A 9,008-nucleotide genomic window follows, 5' to 3' on the forward strand; every position below is an offset into this window, starting at 1 on the left:
ATAGCTGAAATTGAACCTTAGGGTGTCTAGAACATCCTCTGAAAGTTTCATAAAGTTATCACAAAATGCAAGGTTGAAACCTATTTTAGCTCTTAACCCCTGCACTATATTGCATTTAGTGACTGAACGGCCGTCGGTTTGTAAGCTCCTTTTTGAGAATTAATATTGCGCTAAAAATTGTGATATGAAGCCGACACACTGAAAAAAAAGTGCCATAATTGTCGAACTGGGTTAGCTTACAAATGAGAAATCATTAAAAACAGTTTTATTAAATATTTAAAGTACGAACAAGTTTAGTATACATATAGAAAGAACATTTTTACTTAGGTAGGTATCGTTAGATAATAATCATATAAAAAAATAAACTATAAAGCAATACTTACATGTAATATACAATATATGATGAAGTTTAACAGTATGTCCTGTAATTAGTTAAGCTACATCTATCTTGTCATCAAAGAGAATATAAAATATTTTTTGAACTTTCATAGAACAACGTACCTATACATAACTACAGTAAAGAATATAATCAGAAATATTGAACGGCTTTTTATAATAAATTATTTCTCTCAGTCAGTCTCAAAAATACCACAAATCAAGAAGTGTCCAACGTTCCGTTGGCGCTTTGCCGCTGAATATTTCTGCAAGGAGTAAAAGTGGCAAGCAACAGTTTTTAGTAACACTTTGTATAATACTTCCGCTTATCTAGTAGAACTTAAGGTAGATTTTATATAAAATAATGGAAATAGTTGCAGATTGGCACACAGTAGTCTTTGGAAGTACAGGGCTAATTTTTTTGGTCACGAGTTGCAAGACCCTGTAGTAATTATCTAAAATGTGAGCGTGGTTAAAACGAAGGGGTTGCGCTTTAAATCCAAAAGAGATATGTTTAATTCGGATATAAGCAATGTTCCGTTTCGTCACAGCTATAAAATCACATTAGAGTATAAAAATATACTATGTGTTAGTAAGACTGTTTGTGAGTGCAACAACTACATGTGCTATCTGCTATTGATTAATAAATTACCTCTTTACGCTACATCCTACTCTAACTCACACACTGGTGGTTTCTAGACACAAAAATCAGAAATAAAGTTTTCAAAAAAGTACCTACAAGTATACCTCACATAGATAATAAGCTTAGTTTATGCATATAACGTGCTGTGTTTAATATAAAATAGTAACATCGAAGTGCATTCGTTTTTAACCTTCTATGATCTGTTAAATTTGGCATGAATTATCAATCGTTCATCAAACCGTAGCGGGTGGAGGTGCCCATTTTCACAGTTTTGGTCCCTCTGCGAAATTGGCCGATTTAAAAAGTCAAAACGGTAGGTTAATTCAAAATAAAGGCACAGATTCTGTTTGGTACATGAAAGTGCTGGTTAATACTGTAATTGAAAAAGTCTTGGTCCCGCCCGTCTTTTGCCAATATTGCGCTACTGTCCGTTCAATTAACAAAATTAATTATCAAGGCACTGTGTCGTAATACACCATTCATACCAATTCAGATCATAGGAAAAACTACCCTATCGCAGTCCCTCAAATTGCGAAGCAACAATTTCTAAGCAACGTTAAGCTTTACTCCCCCATTGTTTATAAAATCTTGCAGCTCGTCGCAATTGTTCCATTGAAACAAAGCCATTTCTCGAACAAGGGTGCAACCTATGTGTCTTCGCTACTGCTCTCTTTGCAGTCCGGCTCTTGCGCCCGCTTTGCGATCAGCGCGTCCAGCTCCGAGGGGGATGTTATCTGAAACGACATTGCTAGTTAACGAAAACCAGGCAACAAACACCAAAGAGTAACGAATATAAAGAAATTTAACGATATGGTATATGAAACCAAGTTTCAATGCCAATGGGCACTGTAGTACAGCAACAAAATGTGCAATTTCGTAGATACCGTCTTTTATTTGCTGGTTTCACGTATTTTTATAACATTAAATATCTTTAGTACTCGCTCTGATTAAACTAATCCTGCCAACTGGCAACTTAATCAAATAGAGGTGCTTGGTAAAACTTTATTATAAATTGGTCCACAATAGATTAGAAAAAATAATTACAAAATCGGATCACTATAATAATAATATAAAAAATCTTAACAAATAATCCATACAAACTCGAGGAAGACTTATCTAGATATTAACAACGCAAAGAAACAGTTTCCTATATACAAACGTGATATGTTTTTAGTAGGCTCTATTTCGATTTTAGTTAAAATATCTTGGCTTATCTATGCAGTCGGTATATAGTAAAATGTAGCCTAGTCCCTTGACCTAGAAAAGAGAAAGACGAGAAGTTAGAAATGAAAAATAAAACCTAGGTGGAAATAGTAGCGAACGTAGGCAAAATGATAATCTAAAAAAGATAGAAAAGTATAGATAATACTACGCATTCAGCATCTATTCTACTGTTTTAATTACAGCGATGTTTATTAAGAAATTAAGAGAGGAAACAAGAATTTGATTGTCATGTTAATGAGATCGCTAATACGCTGAAAAATAGAGATCGTCGCGACGCTTGTCCGTATAATGATAGTGACATAATAATCTAGGGAGACGCTTAATTGCTTCCCTTTCCTCATCTTGTCAAGGAGTGCTTGTTAGGAATAAATGAGTAGCGTATTTTTCTAGTAAAATAGAACGCTGATTTGCGTAGTGGCATAGAGTAAATAATCTCTATGGTAGTGGTGACATTTTAGCAGGGGTTGGCGGGAAGGAAGTAAGCACTACAAATTTCAAAAGCCAAAATTTCGTTTACTTGTAAAGTACAGTCCGCATCTCATGTATTCAGTCCTTTTAAAAAGGATTGATTGCATTTATTTTACGATAGAGACTGAAAGGCAAAGTCGAGTTTAATTATTGGTATTTTCATGTAATCAAGGTAGAAGTGCGCACATTCAAATTAAAGAAGGAAATGCTAAAGGACTTTGCAAGAAAAAGAATTTCTGTAGTAAATCGACGGATAAGTGGTGATTCATCTAAGGACTGAAAAATCATCAAAGCGTTTAATTTTGTACCGATGGAGGATATAGTTGTTAAAACTATGAAGATGCACGAACTGAATAAAAGGAAACTCAATTTAAAGAAGCAAATACTCAGGTGCTTTGAAGGAATCAAATGCTTGTCGATCAAATTTTCCAACATACAATTTTGTTGCAATTTATATTACCATTTTAAAATTAAGGACCTAAAACCCCTGCGCTGAGGAAACACGTTGCTCGCAGCTGAAATTCATTAAATTAACGTAAATTCGCATATTTTATTTACGTGAAAAGGCATTCTAGGCGAAAATTACTACGTTAAGCGACGACTTAATCACGAATTGAAGATAAAAATCTTTAAATCATTGAATTTTGTCTCGATTGAAATTATATTTTTCTTAAAGGTTTCTGACCTGAGGAAATCCGTCTTTGGTAGGAACTTCATGAAGTTATTGTAAAGCCGCGTATTTCTTCTAGATAGAATAACGAAAATGCCAAGGCGTTTCCCATCAATTGAAGATAAAATTGTCGAATTATTCATTCAAATTAGATTTTTTTAATTGAGCACACAATGTTCCGTAGGAAAACACATAGGCGAAAATCATACCCTTAACCGAAGATTTAGTTATGAATTGAATATAAAATCTCGTGCTTCGGTCAGGGACCAAGCGTCTCAGATCGGAAGGAAGAACTCCAGGGTTTAGCTAGAGGTTTTGGAGAACCCAAAGTTGCGGGTGCACCACGAACTTATGGGCAAGTCGCTGCGACGGGGCTCAGGGTGGCCCTTGTTCCAGTATCGTACCCGGAGGTGGACATCGCTGACCCTCATTCGAGGTGCATTATGGCTGCATTGAATGCGGTTGTTGACGAGAAGGGTGGGGACTTTTGCTCGGCTGGCAAGGTTCTGATAGGATCCGCAGGGTGTCATTGTAACCAAATGCCAACCTTGGACTGGTTGGAGAGGACCGTCCCTCTTATTAGGCCCTGGGATAGCGCGTCTCTAAAGGTTCAGAGGGTAACTAAGGTAATAGCTGTATAAACGGGTTCCCGCATAACACGACCACCATTTTGAATCGCCTCTAGAGGCAAAATACTGATTTAAGGACGAGAGGCTATGGAAGACGTTCGTCCGCAGGGAGGACCCTGGTACGGGCTTGTGACGAACAGCGAGTGCTTCGGCTGCGCGAGAGCATCCTCGGAGCAGTAAGATCCAGTTCCGTTGCGATGGAGGGGGCTCCTTCGTTATCAACCTCGAAGGGGCGTCGGGATTATTACCGACGCCTTCAGAGGGCGAAAAATATGTCGACGAACTTTTGACTCGTGTGGCGGTTCTTGAACATAGTCCATCAGTAGTGGACGGTCTAACCTTCTTGCAGAGCAGACAGGCGTATGACAATACCTTATACAAAAATCTTGGGTTTACAGGGGACGCGTACGAGGTCTTGGTCAGGTGGAGGACTATATTTATTCTAAAAGGGACAGCTAATTGAACCCCCCCCCCCCCTCTTGCTGCGGACCTTTCGAGGAACGAAGAGAAAACCTTGGTGGAACCCAGGCCTTGAAAAGGTTCGTAAGTAGTTTCGCAAGCTATTTAATAAGGCCATGCGAATTTAGTGTCTTGCGGACTGGGAAGATATCAAAATCGCTTACATCCCATAGTAATAGGGCTGGTATGTCCACGGCTCAGACTCGTGGGCAGGGTGAGGGGTTGAATGTCTGCCGGAGGGATAATTCTGGGAGTGTTTCCAGATATTGAAGGCGCGTTCAACAACACTAGAGTCGATTTAATTTAATTAGTGAGACTGGGGGATTTTCGTCACGTATGATTTTTGCCTGTAATATAATTATTAGGGCTTGTCTTCCTGAGCTTTCGGAATTTGCACGATTCGAGAGGTTCCTGTAGAAGTAAATGGCGATTTTGTAATTTTGGTTGAGACTTGAAAGTTGTTGCATAATGTGAAATTGGTTAAAAATCGAATCATCCGATTTGGTTGCAAAAAACAGGTTGAGGATTGTCTGCATGTCGTTTCACGTTTATTCTGAATTTGTGACTGATTGTTTTAATGCTACACGTGAGGTTTATTTGTAGCGGAGAGAGGATTCTTCGGAAGAGGTTTTTGTTATACCGCACCGCATGAGGATCTAAACGTCGGAATCTGGATTTGCATGTAACTGCATTTGTAGAAGAAAGCCGTTGATTTAGTAGCCACCGTTGTGAAGGAGCTGTCCGACAATTACTATTAACGAAAGATCGTGCCATCAAGCCGTTCTTGTGGTTTAATCAGATCATCATCGTAGTCCTGAGGGGTGTTTGTTCCTATAACTTCCCGGTTACTTCACGTAAATTGTTATTAACAGAGGACCTTGCGGGTTCTAGTTCATGTCGAATTGGGAGATTAACCCCGCTGTTAATAACTAGTTGAAATCATCTCGTACTTAACATTACGCATAGAGAGATTTCGATTTTGGAGAATTTGTATGCACCTTTTTTTGGTTGATTATTTGGAAATTGTTGAACAATTAGTACGCACCAAATTGGAAAAATACTCTCGAGTCACCTGCCAAAATAAGTACGGATATTTTGTGTAGGTATTTTACCTAAAGTTTATTTACATTGTTTTGGGTGGGTTCTAGTGGATGCTTGCTGGAAGTTTAAACATTATTCAATAAATAACCCTCAGATCCGATTCCCTCGTCGCATGAAGAGGTGTGATCCGGCCTGTCTTACTAAGACTCGGTCAGAGAGTAGTAACTGAACTCAGATTGCTCGTTCCTAAAACCCGAGGGGTTCGTTTGGTTTACAGATGGGTCCCTAACGAAAAAGGGAACGGGCATGGCTGTATGTGGCGATCGACCTAGAGCTTCTCTCTTGGCCAGCATAGCACCATGTTTCAGGTAGAGGTGTTAACTATCATGACCTGTGCACAGGGGAATCTCCGTAGACGTAATAACTACATAATACATAATATACAGTTACAGTCAGGCGGCGCCAACAGACAGGTTTCAATCAGCTACGGCGCTTGACTGCAGGTGAACTCTAGATAAATTATCAGAGCCAGTATTAAACACTGGGTGACCAGTCCACGGCCCCTTGGCAAATCTCGGTCTTTTCGGCTTCTAAAACTGAATAGTGCCTACTGCCACTGGATATTCAACTATCGCCTGCACAACATTGGGCTTGTAGGGGAGCCCACGTGCAGGTTCTGTAGCGAGGTTACAGTTATCTGGAACCGGGGAGAGTGAAGCAACTTAGGCTAAACAGGGACCTAACTTTTATTGAGAGGAGCGGACCCTAAAACCATCTGATCTGGTTTTTTTCTACTAAAATGTCTATATAGCTCAAAAATGAGCATTCGAAATCTTCTTTTTGTTTGTGGAAGTGAAAATTTGAATTCTGAACTATTAAGTTTAAGCGATTCTGTACGATAATTTTTTGAAATTGGCGATTTGCGTAGTCCCGTATTAAAGCATTTGTTTTTGTAACATAAAATTTATAAGATATATCCCAAATCGCAGCTTAATGGTTTGTTCCTAAATGCTATTTAATTGAAGCTTTTTCCAAGAAATGAAGGTAAAGGTCTTACTAGAAAAACAAATTTTATTAAATTGCCTCATAATCTTCGTCCTCAGGGTTCAAATTGTTCGAAAATATTCTACAAATATTTCACGACAGTTGGCACTTACTACCAACGTTCAATCGTAAGTATTAGACAGGGATTCAAAATGGGCAGTTTATGGCTGTTAGTTGTAAATAAATAATAAATAATACCTATCTCTAGAATTTTAATTTACACAGGCTAATATAATTGGATTGAATATTTGTTCAAGTTATTTAACAAAAGGTACCAGACGGTGCCTAGGAGGTGCTGTGGATACATGCTTGGATCACATGATTTCTCACATTATGCCAGTGTCTGGGCCTTCTTCTTATGGTCTCTCTATACTCATCTGGAAGTCGAAAGGATCTTTGAACTTGGACATATTGATAGTGTACGATATTTTCTCTAGCGAGACCCAAAATGAAGGAAGTGAATTAAAGAATGGGTGCTTTGGGATTGATCAAATTCTTGTTTCTCCCAAATTAGCAAACATTTATTAACACCAGCAGCGTAATTAACATCAATTTAACACATCAATATTTTAAAGAGATTCTACCTTCCGATTTTTTCAGCTGTCAATCCACAATTGACGTTTGAAACACTATAAATTCACTTATTATTTAGATATTTTTATATTGATCGCAATTAAATCCGTTTTAATATTACAACTTAATCGTCTATAAAACAAAATAAATCACTCTATGCCTCGCTAGAGTACTTACCTGTGTATCTCTCCTCTGTACGAGTACGTCGATACTGTTAATCGCGTCTATTGGCGGAGGCGCCTCTTCTTCAGTCGCCCTTGTTTCCGCACAATGCATGCAGCAACATCTAACTGCTGTCATAATTAATCCTAATACTAATAATATGGAGCCGGCACCGAGGAATATGTAGCGATGGTCCGCGTCAGCAGCATTCGGCGTTAATTGGACCAAGCCCACCACTAAAACGATGGCGCCCAACAGTAAACAACCGACGATAATTTGCAGGGCCGAAACCTGAAACGAGACAAAGTTACCTATTAATTGGGATTAATGGCGCGTGCACAGTGCGCATTCGGTTAACAGGTGAATAAACATGAAAAGGCAGTTTCATGTTCAACGATTGGAGATAATTAGGTAGTCAATAAAAAATTACAGTTTTATTTTTATTTCTCGACACGATGTTGACATTTTACTGGATCATTCTAGTTTCAAGGATTTATGCAGGAGACCACTCAGTTTATCGATTTCCTTTTCTTTTTCACGTCCCTATAAACGCGGAAAAGAAAAAAATCGAACGATGTAATTACACTTTTCGATATAAGAGCGATTACTAGAAAGATTTCCCTAGAGCGATAAAGAAACGCAGCTTATACCTTGTCCGGAGACCATTGCCATTTAATCAGAGTTGCAATTATGAAATTAGAGACAAAGTACTCAAAATTTGTCTTGAATTCTAGACTCAAATAGGGAGGCTCGTTCATTGCAAAATGTAAAAGGCACAGAATTGGAAAAAATGCAAACAACGTCCACTTCCAATTGTAGAAATTTTCAAGATACGAAAATCTGCAGACTAGATTAAAAGAGTTGGATTACAATATCTGGAATCTGTTCAAGATTGGAGGTATACAATCACATTGGATTAAAAAAATGTGAGCTGCTTCAGTTGCTAAAAAAATTTTAACACAATTATGGTGAAAGTTTTGAATTTAATCAAAATGTGTTTCGTTATCGAATGAAAGGCGTTTAAATTAATCCTTCAGTGTAAAAACCGAACACAAAATTTTTTAATTAAAACTTTTAGGAAATGCGGAAGTGTCGCTAATAATTTAGGCCATTACGGCATGCCAATGCTGCCACACATCAAAGGGTAGAATTTCGAGACAAAAGCTGTTTACTAGGATACATGTTGACAATACCATCATTTGTAAATGGTGTCAGAGCCTTCCGGAATTAAAAACAGTCCTGCTGGAAAGCGACGCTCGCCCCAAGATGCAATCCAATTTGTAAACGCTTTTCTTTTCCGTTTCCGTTGTGCATTATTGTTTATGACGTTCTTCTCCCAGCAATGAAACTTTGATTACCTACCCAAGTATGTACTCTGTATGATTGGCGTTCCTGTTTACTTTGCGTTGGAATTATATTACTCTCATCTGTATTTTCGTCACGTTCAGGCTGCGTCTATAAAATAAGTGTATGCATGCGTTCTGAGAACTTATGAGAAGTTTAAAAATCTCATTTGGAGTAATAACTTTCGCCTGGCTTCGCGGAAAGTTGGAAGGAAATGCAATTTTTATAAAAATGCTTGAAATTCAAACAATGTGCGTCTACTTTACAGTTTCCTGGTGCACTCCTCGTAAACAACTCATAAGTGCAGTTTATCCGAAAATCCGATGTTAAAGGATATTCAAATTTAGAAGACTGTCCTCAGTCGAGCTGTGAATTT

The 9,008-nt window shown here is 38.2% G+C and overlaps 1 long non-coding RNA gene across 1 annotated transcript; it reads right to left on the reverse strand.

The window, feature by feature from the left end:
• Positions 1-2,006: 2,006 nt before the first annotated feature.
• On the reverse strand, positions 2,007-7,575 carry LOC116170111. Its single transcript, XR_004145160.1, has 2 exons — positions 7,304-7,575; positions 2,007-2,275 (listed from the first exon to the last, which is right to left on the reverse strand). It is a non-coding gene; the product is annotated as an uncharacterized LOC116170111 (long non-coding RNA).
• Positions 7,576-9,008: the final 1,433 nt, after the last annotated feature.

Source organism: Photinus pyralis, unplaced genomic scaffold (genome assembly GCF_008802855.1).
Source record: "Photinus pyralis isolate 1611_PpyrPB1 unplaced genomic scaffold, Ppyr1.3 Ppyr1.4_LG5, whole genome shotgun sequence".
NCBI classification, from domain to species: domain Eukaryota; kingdom Metazoa; phylum Arthropoda; class Insecta; order Coleoptera; family Lampyridae; genus Photinus; species Photinus pyralis.